Genomic DNA, 16,809 nt, shown 5'->3' with positions numbered 1-16,809 from the left:
AATGAACGAGAACAAAGACTCTTTCCCAGGATATCCAGATAAGGCCCTCACCCAGCCAACACCTACTTGCAGTCTTGTGAGATCCAGAACACAGAACCCACTTAATAGAGTATTAATACAAGTCATTGGGAGAGGAGGATGAACATCAAAGTGTCATGGTTCTGAGCAGTTGCACTGAGACTGATGAAGTAAGGATGAATACTGTTGAAGTAGTGGATCACCATGTACAGTTGTGCATGCTGTGCACCGTACAATTGTACATGGCACCATTAGCGTAACAGATACCATACATTTATATAATAATTTTCCAGCAAATAGAAATAAAGGGCTTTGAGGAAGGAGTGTATTTGCTAGTACATGAAAAAAAGAATGCTATGAGCTAACGAAAATTATTATAAGGTCAAAAAAACAAGTAGAAAGTTGGTAGGATTCAGATGGCATGAGTCTCAACTGCAGGATGATGCACGAATAAAGAGAGCAGAGAAGGCTCTGAAACTAGCTCCATACACCAGAAGGATAGCAAGATATAAATCTTGTAAGAATAATATAGTATGGGACAGTAACAGTAAGTCAATAATTACTTCTGCTCCCAGGAGATCATTCTCCTTTAAATCAAGTCACTTCCACATACAATGAACTAAAAAGAAAGCCCAAGGAAGATGAGTCAATGCTAATATAATTACCATGTATTGAATAATTCAAAAAAGCCCCACAAATATGTGCAAACTTTCTATTTCTTACAACCTACAATTACATGAGAATTACATGGTAATTACAAATTACCTTGATTTTGCATAAGAGAGAACTGAAGCTCAGAGAAAAATGACTTGCTTAAAGTCACACAAGTGAGAAAATGCTGAGGCTAGAATTTAAAACTGGGTCTGTCTCTACTCCGCTAAGCTTCCTTCAAGGAGTGAAAAGGTGTAATAGGGGCTTCTTAACCTACTCTATGTTCCAAGTATCCAGATGCCTAGGGCCACTCCGTGTGGTGGGCCGGTGTACCAGTTAGCCCTCTAGGCTCCTGTCCTCCTCACTTTACCTGTGACAGACCCATAGCGCCCTTGTGTCTAGGAGGGTTATCTCTCCCCACATTAACTCCACCCCAAGGAAATAGTAAGATGACTCAGGTCAAGTGCATCTCTTAGTCAACTGGAGACCTCCTCCCATTTGTACAGCACAGGTGGCCATGTCTCCTCAAAATACTGGCTTTGGATAAAGTGGCTCTGATCCAGAACAGAGCATGCTGGGGCCAAAACTATCTGCAACTCCGAGGACAGAGAATTCAGAAAACACTCAAAATCCCCCCCTATACACCGCACATAGGTAGGCCGACTCTGGCTCTCACACACAGATAATAGCAAAGAGAACTGGCCAGCCCTGCTGCCTAGTTCTCAGCAGACAGCCAGCTCTTAATGGGAAACAGTTTGAATTTAGGAACTGATTGAAATGCCTAGGTTCTAGACTACACCAACATACTTTTACCATGCTAATTATAGCATTGAAAATATATACTGATGACAAGCTTGCTGCTCTGATACTATCTCCTTTCTTTCCTCTTTTGTATGAGACCCGGACTTTTCCCGTTTGATGTTTCCTCCATGGTATGCATGCAGAAACAGTTTAATTAATAAAGTAATAAAGTAAGCTTATTTTACTACTAACATCTAGACAGAAAGAAAATCTGTATCAAATATGACTGAATGTTTTTGCTTTTCTACCCATTTTACTAAATCCTTATAGAGATAAAAGAGGTAAACTCAGACTATCACCGAAACCATATTTGGGATCTTTGTTCTCTTTCTGCAGGTCATTAATTTCTTGAAGTCATTTAACAAAGTCTGAACATAATTGTTAACACGGTGTCCTGCCATCATATGTTAAGTGTGCATTGGTAATTACATACTCATGTCGAATGTCAAAAAAAAAAAAAAGAAACCAATTTTGGATGGTATTTTCGTGGATTACTACTCAGATAATTCCAAACCACAAAACCGCTAGCTACCAATGTCTACATATGCTGAGAAAAACAGTATACGTGGTGCCAAACGCTTAGCTAATTGACACAAGGCACCGAGTCACTTTTAGTTGAAAGGAAGGATAATTACATTTTCTTTTATTTGAGCAGCAAATCTAAGAGGAGTTTCTTGACCAGGTGATTATATGGATGGGCCAGGGAGGTGGCTTGGTTTCATCAACAGAATCACTGCTTGATACAGGAAGAGATATCCTAGCCTGTTCCTTTTATTTGTCCAACAGAAAGAACAGTCTCTTAGTCGTACGGGCAAGGCTTATATTTACATGATAAACTCTCAGTCACAATAGAAGCTAAATTCCACTGGACGCTGGTTGTTAGCCCATGGTGGATCCAAATTATCACACATTGGTTTCCATTTGAAAGAACTCTGGGGAACCTGCATGACTTTTCAAAGAAAAGTTTTACCAAACACAAACAAAATCAAGAGTTATATTTAGAGTCCTCTATATGTCGGTTCAGTGTCCACACTAAGTTCGACCTAACTTCAATTCCGCAGTACTTGGCCCTGTCAACATGTGTCCCTGCTTCACCTGTAGACAAGAAAGTCCCAAGCACACAAGGGCAAGAAGGTCTCAGTGTTGTGAACCCTCGGACAGCATGTATGTTCATTTCATGTCTCTTTCAGCACCAGCAGCAGAGTCTGGTGGGGACAGACCATCAACCATTCCAGCATACACGAGTGGTGACTCGGACAGCATTTGAGCCACAATCCTGTCTTTGTTCAGAGCTGAAGTGAAAGAGTATTTATACATAAGCTGTTCTTCGTCCCCAAAAACCTTATTTCCATACTAATGAATGAGCCAATTAATAGTTTGACAAACATGACTTATCCTTGGCAAAAGGAATATATGTCACGCAAACAAAGAGGCCGATTCAAGAACGTACCACTCCCCACCACAATCCGGTTTAGAAGGCGAAGGAGGACCAGGCTCCTGGACTGGAAGAAAAAGAGGTGCTTGAGATCCTTGGTCTGCCTGTCCTCTCATGTGTGTCATTTCTTGACACACATACCACACACACCATCTGACATACACACCCGGCCCCACAAACACCACATATATAACCTCTCCCGTGCCCGCACACCACTCATGCACACTCATAGAGCCTAGGTCATATTTTCTGCCAAATTCAGCATGTAAATGCTTTAACCTCTGTGATTTGCTTCTTTCATCACACCTCTAGAATCTTCTTTGGTTGCTTGCACTTACAAATGGACATCACTACTGGGGCCAAATGTATAAGCCACAGGCTGACTGTCTGGGCTCCGGGTGGGTGGAAAAAGAAGAAAAGGAAAGCTGGTTTTCTCCTTCATCCCGTTTTTCAGATAAAAATCCACCATGGACTGGGGAAAGTGAATTGTATTCACTTACTTTTCAATCAAGTCCCTTTTCCAAATGTATCGTAGCTCTCAGACTTTGTGGCCACCGAGCATGGCTGCTACCAGTTGGCAGGGATGAAAAGTCATACTACCTTCACAGAGTATCTTGTGCATGATGATTTTGCAAAGTGTTTGCGTCATCTTCACATTCAACCCAAGTCATCTAAGAAGAATAGCTAATTTGGTGACAGACACTAGGAAGGCCTATACATGCATTATCTCATTTTATGCTCACACTAGTTATTTCAGAGAGTTCCTAGAAGTCCCCTTGTCTTAGAAATAAGAAGACTGAGGTTCAAACATTAGGTTAAGTGAAGTAGGGGCAAGAAGGTTGTGGCTTTTCTCCTAACTCTCTCCTTCCCACAGCACTTCTTGGGAGCCAAAGCCTCAAAAGAATTGCTACATTGATGGGTTTCCATGACACTATGTGACAGACATTTCTTATAGGTGGGGTAACACTGCATAAAAAGGTCACAAGCATGTTATGACACTCTTTGATATCGATAAATTAGCCAGGATCCCCTCAAAACCCAGTCATGTTGTTCTATCCTTCCTTCCTCACATGCAAAACCACCTCACATTTCCATGTCATGGATGGCCGGAGGCCATGAGCTGCCAGAAATAGATCATAGTTTGCTGAGAGGTAGCAGCCCTCTCTGTAGGCTACATCAGTCTTCAAACCAGCTTTCCCTGGTGCTACTTGTAGATGATCAGGCACTAGCCCAACTGAAAACAATTACTTACATTGTTTCTCACAGATGAGGAAAACTAGATCAAAGCAACTTTTAGGCATTCCTATTTCCCTGCCATTAATGCCAACCCAACCTAGCCTTAAATCCTCCCTACTCACTGAGCTCCAGTCCCATTGGTCATCTCTCTGGTTTTCAACACACTGAGCATTTTCCTGCTTCGGAACAATCACACACCTCATGGCCTCTACCGGATATGCTCGTTAGCACATCTTCACCTTCACAAGATCCATTTCATCTTCTGATGATCTACCTAAATATCTTTCCATATCAGGTTGGTTCCTTCACCACCCTTGAGCATGATTCCATTTCTCAGCCTCTTGTTCTATTGGCTTCAATTTTTTTTTTCCATTCGTCTTTTTAACTTGTTTTCGTTTATCAGTCTATCCTACTGGAACGGATGCTCTAAGAAAATAGGAAGTTGTCTGCCTTGTCTGGCAACATTTCTGAGACATGTAGCAGACCACATGGTGCAGAGTCCACCAGAGGCCAGCAAGAAATATCAAAACCCATAGATGAGGTGAACGGAGCAAATGCTCCTGTAACGTACTAGAGTCACAGAGCTATGAAATGGCAGTGGTAGGATTTCAACCCAGGTCGTTTCCACTTTCAAAGCCTTCAGAAAGGGTACAGACACAGGAACTAACGTGTTGACTACCTGTCATTCTCCAAGCCTTCAAAAAGGCCCCAGATAGAAAAATAAGGACCTGCCACTCAAGAGTCCAATCTATCTTGAAAGAGAAACAAGGAGGGGCACCTGGTTGGCTCAGTTGGTTAAGCGTCTGCCTTCAGCTCAGGTCATGATCCCAGGGTCCTGGAATCAAGCCACACGTCGGGCTCCCTGCTCAGCGGGGAGTCTGCTTCTCCCTCTCCCTCTGCTGCTCCACCCTGTTCGTGCTCTGTCTCTCTCTCAAATAAATAAATAAAATCTTTAAAAAAAATTTTTTTAAAGACAAACAAATAATTCATCTGTCCATTCATTCGATAAATATTTATTCAGACAAAAGACTGGAGAAAAGAAAGAATCCCGGCCCATGGAGAGGTGATTTTTTTCCCACGTTAGTTCTCCATTAGAAATAGATATCAATGGAACAACCTCGATGGAAAACAGTACAGAGGTGCCTCTAAAACTAAAACTACCATAGGATTCAGCGATTCTGCTTCTAGATACTTATCTGAAGAAACAAAAACACTAATTTGAAACGATATCTGCGCCTGATGTTCAGTGCAGCACTGTTTACAATAGCACAGATTTGGAAACAACCTAAGAGGCTATCATCAGTGGAAGAATGGATAAGGAAAATTGGATTACATGCACATGCATGCACATGCACACACACACCATGGAATATTAATCGGGCATAGAAAAGTAGGAAATCTTGCTATTGGGACAACACGGATGGACCTTGAGAGCATTAAGCTAAGTCAGACAGAAAAGGATAAATGCCATATGATCTTACATATATATGTGGCATCGAAAATGATAACAACAACAACAACCACAATGAACTCATAGAGAGAGAACACATTGGCAACTGCCAAAGGCAGGGGCAGGGGTCTGGGCAAAATAGCTGAAGGGAGCCAAAGGTACAAATTTCCAGTTATAAAATCACTAAGTCATGATGATGTAATATACAGCACGGTGACTATAGCTAATACGGTAGCTCATGCTTGGAAGTCACTAAGAGAGTAGATCTGCAAAGTTCTCAACACAAGTTCGCTTCAGCAGCACATACAGTACACTGGAACTATACAGAGATCAGCATGGCCCCTATGCAAGGATGAAGTGTTGCATATTTTTACATTTTGGTTCCCTGGGAGACCAGTCTTGTAAGTGCATGTGGAGTGGTGGGACCCCCGTCCCCACCCCAGCACACTCTCCCTCTGGGGATCCACTCACACTAAACCCTCTTCCCATGCCCCCACAACCCCACCTCCCTGGAGAGAAACTAGACATGGGGAATGGGGAGGGGCCCTGGCCAGGAGAGGGCTCCTTTCCTGTCATGATGTTGCACAGCTGAAGCTAATTTTATATATCAATTATACTTCAACTAAAAAAAGAAATGCAGGGGTGCCTGGGTGGCTCAATTGGTTAAGCGTCTGCCTTCGGCTCAGGTCATGATCCCAGGGTCCTGAGATCGAGTCCCACATTGGGCTCTTTGCTCAGCGGGGAGTCTGCCTGCCTCTCTCCCTGCTTGTGCTCTCGCTCTCTGTCAAATAAATAAATAAAATCTTAAAAGCAAAAGAAATGCATATCAAACTTACCAAGCAGATTATTTTTTATATCTATGCCTAGGATGTATGCTCCCCTCCCCCAAAGTTTGTGATTCAATGGATCTGGACTGGGCATCTGTGTTTGATTAAAAGCTGTACGGCCAATTTGAATTCACAGCCAGGCTGGCAAATTGCTGTCTACTGGAATACAGTATGATAACATACTACTTTAGAAAAACAAATGAAATGGGAATCAATAGGACAAAAGGTATTCACAACAGAAGTTGACATTTGAGCTGGTTATCGAAAAAGATAGGTGGTAGGTGCAGAGGGGGAGAAAACGTAACGGAGACACAAGTAAGATCAATTCAAGTAATAACTGCAATGAGAACAGCAGGAGTACAAATATTTACAAGTTTCCTTAGAATCCTAAACATTAGACCTCAAAGGACTATAGGGGTCACCTAGAGGTGTACTTCTCAAACGTCAATGCACATGGGAGTCATCTTGGGATCTTGTTAAATGAAGATTTGGACTCATTAAGCCTGGAGTGGAACCCGAGACTCAGAGACCACACTTTAAGTAGCGAGATTTTAGGGCTTCAGGGAAGAACACTGACATATCAAGCTGATTATTAAAGTAGCAGCACACCAACAGACAAATACAACCCAAAGACAGATCAAAGATCACATCAATCCATTCAGAGACCAAGACCCGAGCTCTGACTGTGGGGCTGACAGGGTCCAAACCAACACGTATGGCCATTCAACAGCCATCACTCTCTGTCTAAGGCACTTGCCCTGGAAAAAAAGCAAATCTTACACCTCGAGAGTTTAGGCCTCTATTGGCTCACAGGAACCTTTTTCTTCTTCAGTTTATTCTGAAAAGGGGCAGGAATGAGAGAGAAAATAGCTACTCCTTTGACACCTCATGATAGCAACCTTCCTTCTACTTCAAAATTATTCCAATTCAACAGAGTCCAACTGTAGGAGAATTTCAGAAATAACTCATTTCCTTTTTTTTTAAAAAAAAAAGATTTATTTATTTTAGAGAGGGAGAGAGAGCATGACCATGAGGCGCAGAGGGAGAGGGAGAGAGAGAATCCCTGGCGGACTCCACGCTGAGCACAGAGCCCGATGCGGGGCTCGATCTCATGATGCTGAGATCACAACCTGAGCCAAAATCATGAGTCGGATGCTTAACTGACTGCACCCGCCAGGCGCCCCAGAAATACTCATTTCCTAATCATAGATCCTAACTGGCAAATAATATTATTCTGATATTACAGAGATACCAAAGTGATTCAGAAGAACAACCTTCAGGGCAATAAATATTCAAATTGATGAAGGTAAAGCACAAGTAAAGACACACAATTCCACGTACGCCTTCAAAAATCTACTTAGGTACCATTTTCTTCAGTCAAGTGCACATGGATGAAATATTGAATCAACACAGATGTCCAAATTTAACCTGCATTGTTGTATTTAATATTCCCAGCAATCCTAACATATTATTCAACCTGTTTTGGAGTTAAGACACTGAAGCTCAGAGATGTAACTTACAAAGGTATACATCTAGTAAAATCACAGCTGGGATGGGAATCCAGACAGTCTGACTCCCAAGTCTTCTTTTCTTTCCATTTTACAGAACTGTTTTCCGTTAAGAATGGAAGATATGATCTCCCCATTACTGATCTCAATTTACTGAACACAGGACATTTCTGTCAAAGCACTCAATTCTCCCATAAATCAGCTAAGGGTTTAATTGTTGGTTTCACCCGATTGATTCTGAGATGGGTCCTTTTGAGAAATCAGCCTAGGAAAGTGGTTATGGTCCTACAAAAACCAGCATTAACATTACCTGAGTACTTCTTAGAAAGGCAAATTCTAAGGACGCACCAGAGACCTACTGCATGGGAATCCCTGGAAGTGGGGTCCCAAGAACTGTGTATTAACAAACCTTCGGGTGATTCTTCCTGATGTAGACTCAAGTTTGAGAACCACTGCTCTTTATCTACACCCTTTCTAATTTAAAACCTAGCTTGAGGGGTGCCTGGGTGGCTCAGTCTGTCGTGTGGGCAACTCTTGATTTTGGATCCGGTGGTGATCTCAGGGTCATGGGATCAAGACCTGTATAAGGCTGTGCATTCAGCGGGAAGTCCGCTTTAGATTCTTTCCCTCTACCCCTCTCCCACCCACTCATGTGCTTTCTAAAATAAATAAATTATTAAAGAAAAAAACAAAACTAACTGTAAATTAGGTCATTCTTCCAGACAGTGGTAGCTTAAAAGGGGTTGGTTGATTCAATTGTTTCTCTTGATTAAAATCCAGTAATGGAACAAAATTAGAGATAGTACTCTCATGACCCTGAGATCAAGAGTCGAACGGTCTTTCAACTGAGCCAGCCAGGCACCCCAAGATATATTTTCCAAAAATAAGATCAGCCTTTGTTAGAGAGTCTCTGTTCAATGTAGTGGCTATCTGACTCACAAAATCTCACAAAATAATCTGACCCATTACCCCCCTAAAATCCCTAAAAGGTCATAAATCAACATTCCTTTCCACTTAAATGTGTGGAATGGGGGTTCCTGGTGGCTGAGTCAGTTAAGTATCAGACTCTTGGTTTCAGATCAAGTCACTATCTCAGGGTTGTAAGATGGAGCCCTGCCTTTGTTCCCTGCTGGAGCATGGAGCCTACTTGAGATTCTTGCTCTCCCTCTGGCCTGCCCACCGCCCCCCGCCCGCCTCCTCCCCACCCCTGCTCGGTCTCACTCGCTGTCTCTCAGGGAAAAAAACTGTGTAGGATAACAGCATTTCACATAACTGATTTAACCAAATAAAGACTTAATTTTTGTCACAGTGCACTAGCCTACCACTTAAATCAGAGAATAAAGTTTTACTGTAGTTTCTACCATCAAATTTCAACCACATGGCTTAGAGTTCAAGGAAAATCCAACTTCTTATTCCTATCCTTAACCCAGAGTCTCCATTGAAACCAGGAACCAGGTGGGTCTTGTGACTAACCAGCCAGGTCATCATTCCCATCTCTGTAATGCACTTTCTGTCATGGGAATTCCCTCCCCCACCCTTCCTATTGAAACCCTATTTGCTTATCAAGGCCCATTTCAAACTCTATTACTCCCACATTCAGGTAAATAGCATCATGCATCAAAACATGCATCTCCTGGCTTTGGAGACAGAGAAACTTGAGTCTTGGTTCTAATATTCACCATCTTTGCGACCACTGGAAATCTTGTTAACTTTGAGGAGCCTCAGTCCCTCTTCAATAAAATGAGGATGGTGACAACCTGCGCTATAAACTGCTGTGTGGTTTCCATAATAAAGCGACCTGGTTCATGAACAGGATTATCAAAAACTCTCATCCTACATTTCGCTCTCTCATCTATGGATGCCTAGAGCAATTGTAAGCTGTATCCCACAACTGGCCAGGTAATATAACTCTTACATTGTGTACCATGCGGGCCATCCAAGCCCAAAGCGTGGATAGACTACACTTATAACCTTCTTCCTCCAAGAAAAGACAGGGAAGGTCATGATCAGATTTGAATCTAAAATTCAAAGGCCTGAAAGAGTAAAGGACTCTGATACAAACACAGGAACTAAAATCCCCAATAAGTGGAATTTTAGAAATTTATAGCAGCCAAAGCACTGTACAGGACACTTGTGTTAGCATGAGATTGCTTATTAAAAATAAATCACCAGAGTGGGTGAACATTTTTAATATGAATGAAAGACAATTCCAAACTATCCCTGTAATCAAGAGAATTTCCCTCCCTTTCATCCTAAATGTACATTTTAAATGGGGAAGAAGAGGTGGGGTTGTAGCTTGCTGCTAACCCTGGTTATACACACAACTGCTGCGTGGCCCAATTTGAGGACCATTGACATAGAGAGGGCATGACGTGATGCCCTCCGAAGAGGAATATTTCAAACTATAGGTCCGCTGGTTGAGATAACCACACCTCTCTCTGCTACGTGCCCATTATTCGTTTCATCACTGACTTATGTGGCACAGAAGTAAGAATCAGAAAACATGGCATCCATCAGCAAGCCACTGATCTGGTTCTCATGGAAGGCCTCCTCAAAAAGGAGTTGGGTGGTGCTGGAGTGTAAAGGCTGGACATTCTACAGTGAACAGCGAGCATGATCTACCTGGGATGGTGCCAGTTTTCCTCAGGGTTGCTACTCTGCTCAAGCTATTGGAAGTCATCCTTTCTCTCTGACCAAGACAGAGATAGAGTGGAGTTCCATGAAAGAGGACTCAAACTGCCCAACTGAATACAAACTCTACTAGGCATGGATTGTGTAGTATTGTTAGTGTTTTTTGAGTCTTGGACTTTGATTTTTTTAAGATTTTATTTATTTATTTGAGAGAGAGGATGAGGGGGGAGGGGCAGAGGGAGAAGCAGACTCCCCACTGAGCAGGGAGCCCCACCGGGGCTCGATCCCAGAACCCGGAGATCATGACCTGAGCCGAAGACCGATGCTTACCCAGCTGAGCCACCCAGGCAGTCTGAGTCTTGGAATTTGAAAAGACTCTAATGAAAGCTACAGACATTCTTCCAAGAAAGAAATTCCGACATTTGTATATATTCATATTCTGCAAATGATCAGTTGTTACACCAACATCCTGAAGCTCATCTGTGGAACCCGTGCAAACCACCCCGACCCTAGGTAGACCTAGAGCACAGTAGAGCTACTATTTCTGATGATCCTGACACTAAATTCTACTTAAATGCACGGTGCCATTTTCATCCCCATAAAGGAAGCAAAGGGATAGAAATAATTAATTGTGAGGTAGGAGTTCTAATATAATTGCTATACGTGTTTTCAGGTATTTTTAATGAGAGACTTGTGGGAATTCAACGAAGAAATGATGGAACCCACCTATCTGTATAACGAAATTGAGTTAAGAGACATGTTAGCAAACATTGTGACTATCCTCCAAGCGCCAATTCATGCTAATGCACCTACTAGTGGCAGGTAATCTCTCAGATGATACATGTTCAACATCAGGATAATGATTCATTCTTAGTATGAGGAGCTGTCAAACGGAAAAGATACCATCATGCAACCCAACACACTTCCACCCATCAAGGAGGTGTTTTCCGGTATTCTAATTCCCACAGAATAGAGCACAGTAACCCTCTATCGCACACTCAAGTGAAGTGAGACATGCTCATGGGATGAACAGCAAGCTGTTTAATGTCATTTCTTTTCTGAAGTACCATAACATTTTTGCTATGGCTATTCCTAAGGCACAGAGAAAATGTGGCTGCAGATGCTTTATTCTTGGCGCTCTATTACTGCTCTGGTAGGACGTTTGTCAATAGCCATTTAGGGGCACCAGGCTGGTCAAGTCAGTAGAGAAAGCAACTCTTGATCTCAGGGTTCTGAGTTCTAGCCCCATGTTGGGTGGGGAGATTACTAATAAAGCTTTTTTTTGTTTTTGTTTTTGAGGGAGAAGCAGACTCTGTCCCTGCTCCTGTGCTTTATCTCTCGCTCATTTTCTCTCTCAAATCAAAAAAAAAGATTTTTAAAAAAGTAAAGTGGACTTGTACAACTCAAACCTGTTTTATTCAAGGGTCAGCTGTATACCCTAAGACAATGTGTATATTATACATATCACACACAAACACACACACGCACTCAACAAAAATGTTGACTGCCGAGTTTGTGCCAAGCACTGTGATAGACACAGGGCATGCCACGGTGAGCAAACAATCCTCCCACGGCTCACTGGCCATTGGCTTGAGCTTCACAATAAGCCTTATACCTCGTGGCATAACTGGAAGTACAGTGGGGTGTCAAAAAATCAGGGCTAGGAATCATGTGGTTTTATTTCTTTATAAAGCAACTAATGAGATCCATTACTAAGAGCAATTCATAATGATATTCCCCTAACCATGCTTCAGTTTTCTGTCAGGAAAAAACAATGTTTCACATTGGTACACTTTCCAGATAACTCAAGTCTGCATCTCAAACTCTGAAATCTGAACAACTTTGGTGAAGATTGTATTACCTGCTTCCCTGTCATCTCAAATGACGCAGAACATTATTTAACCTTTCCTCAATGACTCAAAGGCGTCCATAAGACCCACAGTTATTATGCTGTATGGTAATCAAGCTCTAGTTCTGTCTCCATGTTTCTCTTTGTCCTTGTCAGGCGGTCGAATGTCTATTCTTCTGTCACCCAAACTACCTGCAATAGTCTTCCTTCCCTACCTGCTTTCTGCTAACTGCTGCATCTCCACCAGATTACCAATCTTATTAAGAAGTATGTATTAAAAAGAAGCTCAGGGGCGCCTAGGTGGCTCAGTCGGGGAAGCATCTGCCTTCGGCTCGGGTCATGGTCTCAGGGGTACTGGGATCGAGTCCCGCGTCGGGCTCCCTGCTCAGCGGGGAGCTTGCTTCTCCTTCTCCCCCCTGCTCATGCGCTCTCTCTCTCTCTCTCTCTCTCTCTCTCAAGGAAAAGAAAAGAAAGAAGCTCGAAGACTCAGAGCGTGCTCCCCTGGTACTCTCATGTCAAGTGCCGGGTTTCAACACATGGGCTTCGTAATATCTGTTCCTGTCCATAATTCTTCCTTGCCAACTTCAAGGTTCAAGGCTAAGTATTCTAAAATACAGAGGCTACTGCATAAAAGTCTGGCCTTGCAGGGGGTCTAATGTACCTTACATTTTATTGCCCTTTAGAGAATTTGAAGTGTTTTTTATCTATATAATCATACTTAATAATCACAGTACTGTTCAAATACCCAGATGGAAAGGATCTGAGACCTAAATGGACTCTTGCCCCCGCATGCAAGCAGAGGGCTTTCTGTTCTCTCCAAACACTTAGTAAAGATTATAAAAAGTCAACAGTTGGAGGCCCTAAAACCTAAAGCACCACGCAGCCCTAAGTAGTTTCTTTAAAAAATAAGCACCTGACATGAACTAGGACGTCAGGTATTCAGACTTTCTAGCTCATGAGCAAAGAATAATGGGCAAGCTCACGCTCTGGAGCAGAAAGAGAAGACAGATGAAAACTCTGCCCGCACTGAGCTTTGGAATTTCACGATCAGTTCCACAGAATGGCATTTAACTAAGCAAATTAGACTGAACTATCCTGTACGTCGCTTTACGTTTTAAAAGCAGTATCAGTCTTACTTTCTATCTCCCAGAATCAAATTTTCATTTTGTCAGAAAGCTAAATTAACGAGAAGGATCTACATGCTCATTTTCTTGGCCTCACCACCCGTTACGGGGCTGACGAGGACTTCATTCCAGAGAGCACAGCAGATGCGGTTAGGTCTGCCGTTCCCATTCGTTCTTCCTCCCACATCCAACACAGTGTCTGAGATGAAAAGGCACTCAATTAATCTTTGATGAATCAATGAATCTGTACACTCATCAGCTTTGTAAATTATTTGCCTCGTTTCTTCTACTTACGGCTATTTGGGAATCAAAAAACAAAAAAATCGAACTAGATTTAATAAACCACTAGCTGATCATTTACCAAGCTATTTGGATTAACGACAGCTTCCATTATTAATTGCCTTTTGTGTTAGGAAATGTCCAGCAGTGGCATGGAGAGAAGAAAATAGGCACAGGAAGGGAAAGCAAGCGGGGAAAGCAGCAATTATGCGGAAGTAGAACTAACTGTTGCAAATCCATCGCCTTCACCTTCAGATCGCATCATAACAGTTCCCGTGCTCCCTCTGACTACACACTACACAGCAGCACCACGAACAGAATGCACTAGAAACCAAATTCCTTTTGCTTCTCTCCATATCCAGTCTATGCACGTAGCCAGTAAATGGGCTCAGATGCCCTCACAAAAGCACATTCCAGCTGTGGGCTCCATTTGCCATATGTGGGGTCATGTGGACAGGGTCCTGGGAGAAGGTCTCAGTTATGGGGGAGGAGGCGGGGGGTCTCGGCTATCTTGTTCTCATTCAATCTGACAGTGTTTACTAATTTAGGACAGAAAAACAAGAAGTAGTACGGACTGACTGTTCCTATGTCCCTCTGGAATCCACAGGGCTCTCTAAGCCATTTAATCATAACAGGTAGACATTTACATATACTGTACATATTTATATTCAGCAGCCCTATAGAGAGAGTCTTCTAATAGTTGTCTAAACATCATGCATCCTGGGGAGCCTAGGTGGCTCAGTCGGTTAAACGCCTGCATTCAGCTCAAGCCATGATCTCGGTGTCCTGGGATGGAGCCCCATGTAGGGCTCCGGGCTCAGCGGGGAATTTGCTTCACCCCCTACCCCTACCCCTGCTTGTGCTCTCTCTCTCTCTATATATATATATCAAATAACTAAATAAAATCTCAGGGCACCTGGGTGGCTCAGTTGGTTAAGCATCTGCCTTCAGCTCAGGTCATGATCCCAGGGTCCTGGGATCAAGTCCCCCATCGGGCTCCCTGCTCAGCGGGGGAGTCTGCTTCTCCCTCTCCCTTTACCCCTCCCCCTGCTCGTGCTCTCTCTGTCTCTCATATAAATTTAAAAAAAAAAAAACAAACACTTTTAAATAAATAAAATCTCTAAAAAAATAAAAACTAAACACATTAATCCTAAATTCAGTTACTCCCTAAAATCTTAAAACCATCTATGTTCTATTTGTTCTAGTTTATTAAAGAGATTACGTGGTGAATTCCTTGAAAGTGTTTCTTCATTTCTGCTCATTAGGACAAAGAAGGTTAGCAGGGGGAAAAGTAAAAAAGTGGTTCCCGATATTTCCCACTCTTCTCCCAAACTCACCCTTACCAACAAAAGTATCACTTCACATTTGCATGTGTATCTTTCCAGTCAGACTCCATGAACTTCCTAACACCCAGAGACACACGCACGCATGTGCACATATCTAAACTTATACTCGCCATGTACAATTATTCATAGAAAATGTTCTGACTTTCCATGATGCTTGCTACTCCTGGTTTTTGTAATCACATTTTCTGTTCAGTTTCCTGCAGCATTTTAAGGTCACTCCTCATACAGGTGTAGATCGTAGCAATCAATACAGAAATCAGTGATCATCTCTGTCAGGTATCAAGTGTGTGCGTGATGTCTGTTACACTTAGCAGACCCAGACAAGATAGATGTGAGAGAGTTAGTGAAATCTACCTAGAAGCTTCTTGTTTGTAAAGCTTAAGGGGGCTTATTAAATGGAATATCATTTTTTTTTTTAAAGATTTTATCTATTTGCGAGAGAGAGAATGAGAGACAGAGAGCATGAGAGGGAGGAGGGTCAGAGGGAGAAGCAGACTCCCTGCCGAGCAGGGAGCCCGATGCGGGACTCGATCCCGGGACTCCAGGATCATGACCTGAGCCGAAGGCAGTCGCCTAACCAACTGAGCCACCCAGGCGCCCAATGGAATATCATTTAATTAAAAAAATAAAACTACATCAACATAGAGATGTCTCAAAATACAAATAGTACCATAAACAATTAAATCAGGGGGTGCGTGAGTGACACAGTGAGTTGGGCATCCAAATCTTGGTTTTGACTCAGGTCATGATCTCAGGGTCTTGAGATTGAGCCCCGTGTTGGGCTCTGTGCAGACTCTGCTTAAGATTCTCTTTCCCCCTCCCCCTGCCCCTCCCTCCCATACTCACTCTCTCTCTCTCTAAAATAAATAAATCTTAAAAAACAAATTAAGTCAGGAACAATGATTTATCCTCCTTCACAAAGTATGAGTTGCCAACTGTGTGCTAAGCATAGTCCTAAGAATTGTTGATACAAGGAGAAGACATAGTTTAACTACCACGGCTAATTACAAAATGTATTGTAAGTGTACTTTTCACTTAATTTGTAGTCTCTTTTCACTAATAGAAAGATAAGAGCTTCTAGCCATGTGTCTAAAGGCAAAGTTTTAGTACCAATTTTCATATAAACCTGAGGGAGAGTCTATCTTAGTACTCTTCAAACATGTCAAGGTCATGAAAAACACCAAGAAATTACCACATATCAGCAGAATCTAAGGAGACAGGACAACTCAACATGATATGATATCCTCGACTGGAGTCTGTAATACAAAGACGACATTAATGGAAAAACTAGGGAAATACAAGTGAAGTCTGGAGTTGAATTAATAGCATTCGAACAATGTTGTCTTAGCTTTGACAAATGTACAAAGTAACATACATGTGCAGAAGCTGCGTGGAGGGTATAGAGAAACTCTGTGTCATCTTCACAACTGTTCTGTACCTGAGAAGTTAGCCCAACATAAAATCTTTACTTAAAAAAAATAACAAAGCAATAGGAGTAAAGAGAGCAGAGAAACAGAATATAGATGTCATATTTTTGTTTTCTATGTGCCAGACACGATGCTAAATACTTACATGTATAATCCCAATGAAATCTTCACAATATTCCCAAAGACATATCCTATTATTAGCTCTACTTTACAAACAAGGAAACTGT

At 42.3% G+C, this 16,809-nt stretch overlaps 1 pseudogene; it reads left to right on the top strand.

Annotated features, from left to right (window-relative positions):
- The first annotated feature begins 5,877 nt into the window (after positions 1 to 5,877).
- On the top strand, positions 5,878 to 5,963 carry LOC123323512 (annotated as a pseudogene).
- The last annotated feature ends 10,846 nt before the right edge of the window (positions 5,964 to 16,809 follow it).

This window comes from Neomonachus schauinslandi, chromosome X (assembly GCF_002201575.2).
Source record: "Neomonachus schauinslandi chromosome X, ASM220157v2, whole genome shotgun sequence".
In the NCBI taxonomy this organism is placed as follows: Eukaryota; Metazoa; Chordata; class Mammalia; order Carnivora; family Phocidae; genus Neomonachus; species Neomonachus schauinslandi.
This window is presented reverse-complemented; position numbering and strand designations above follow the sequence as displayed.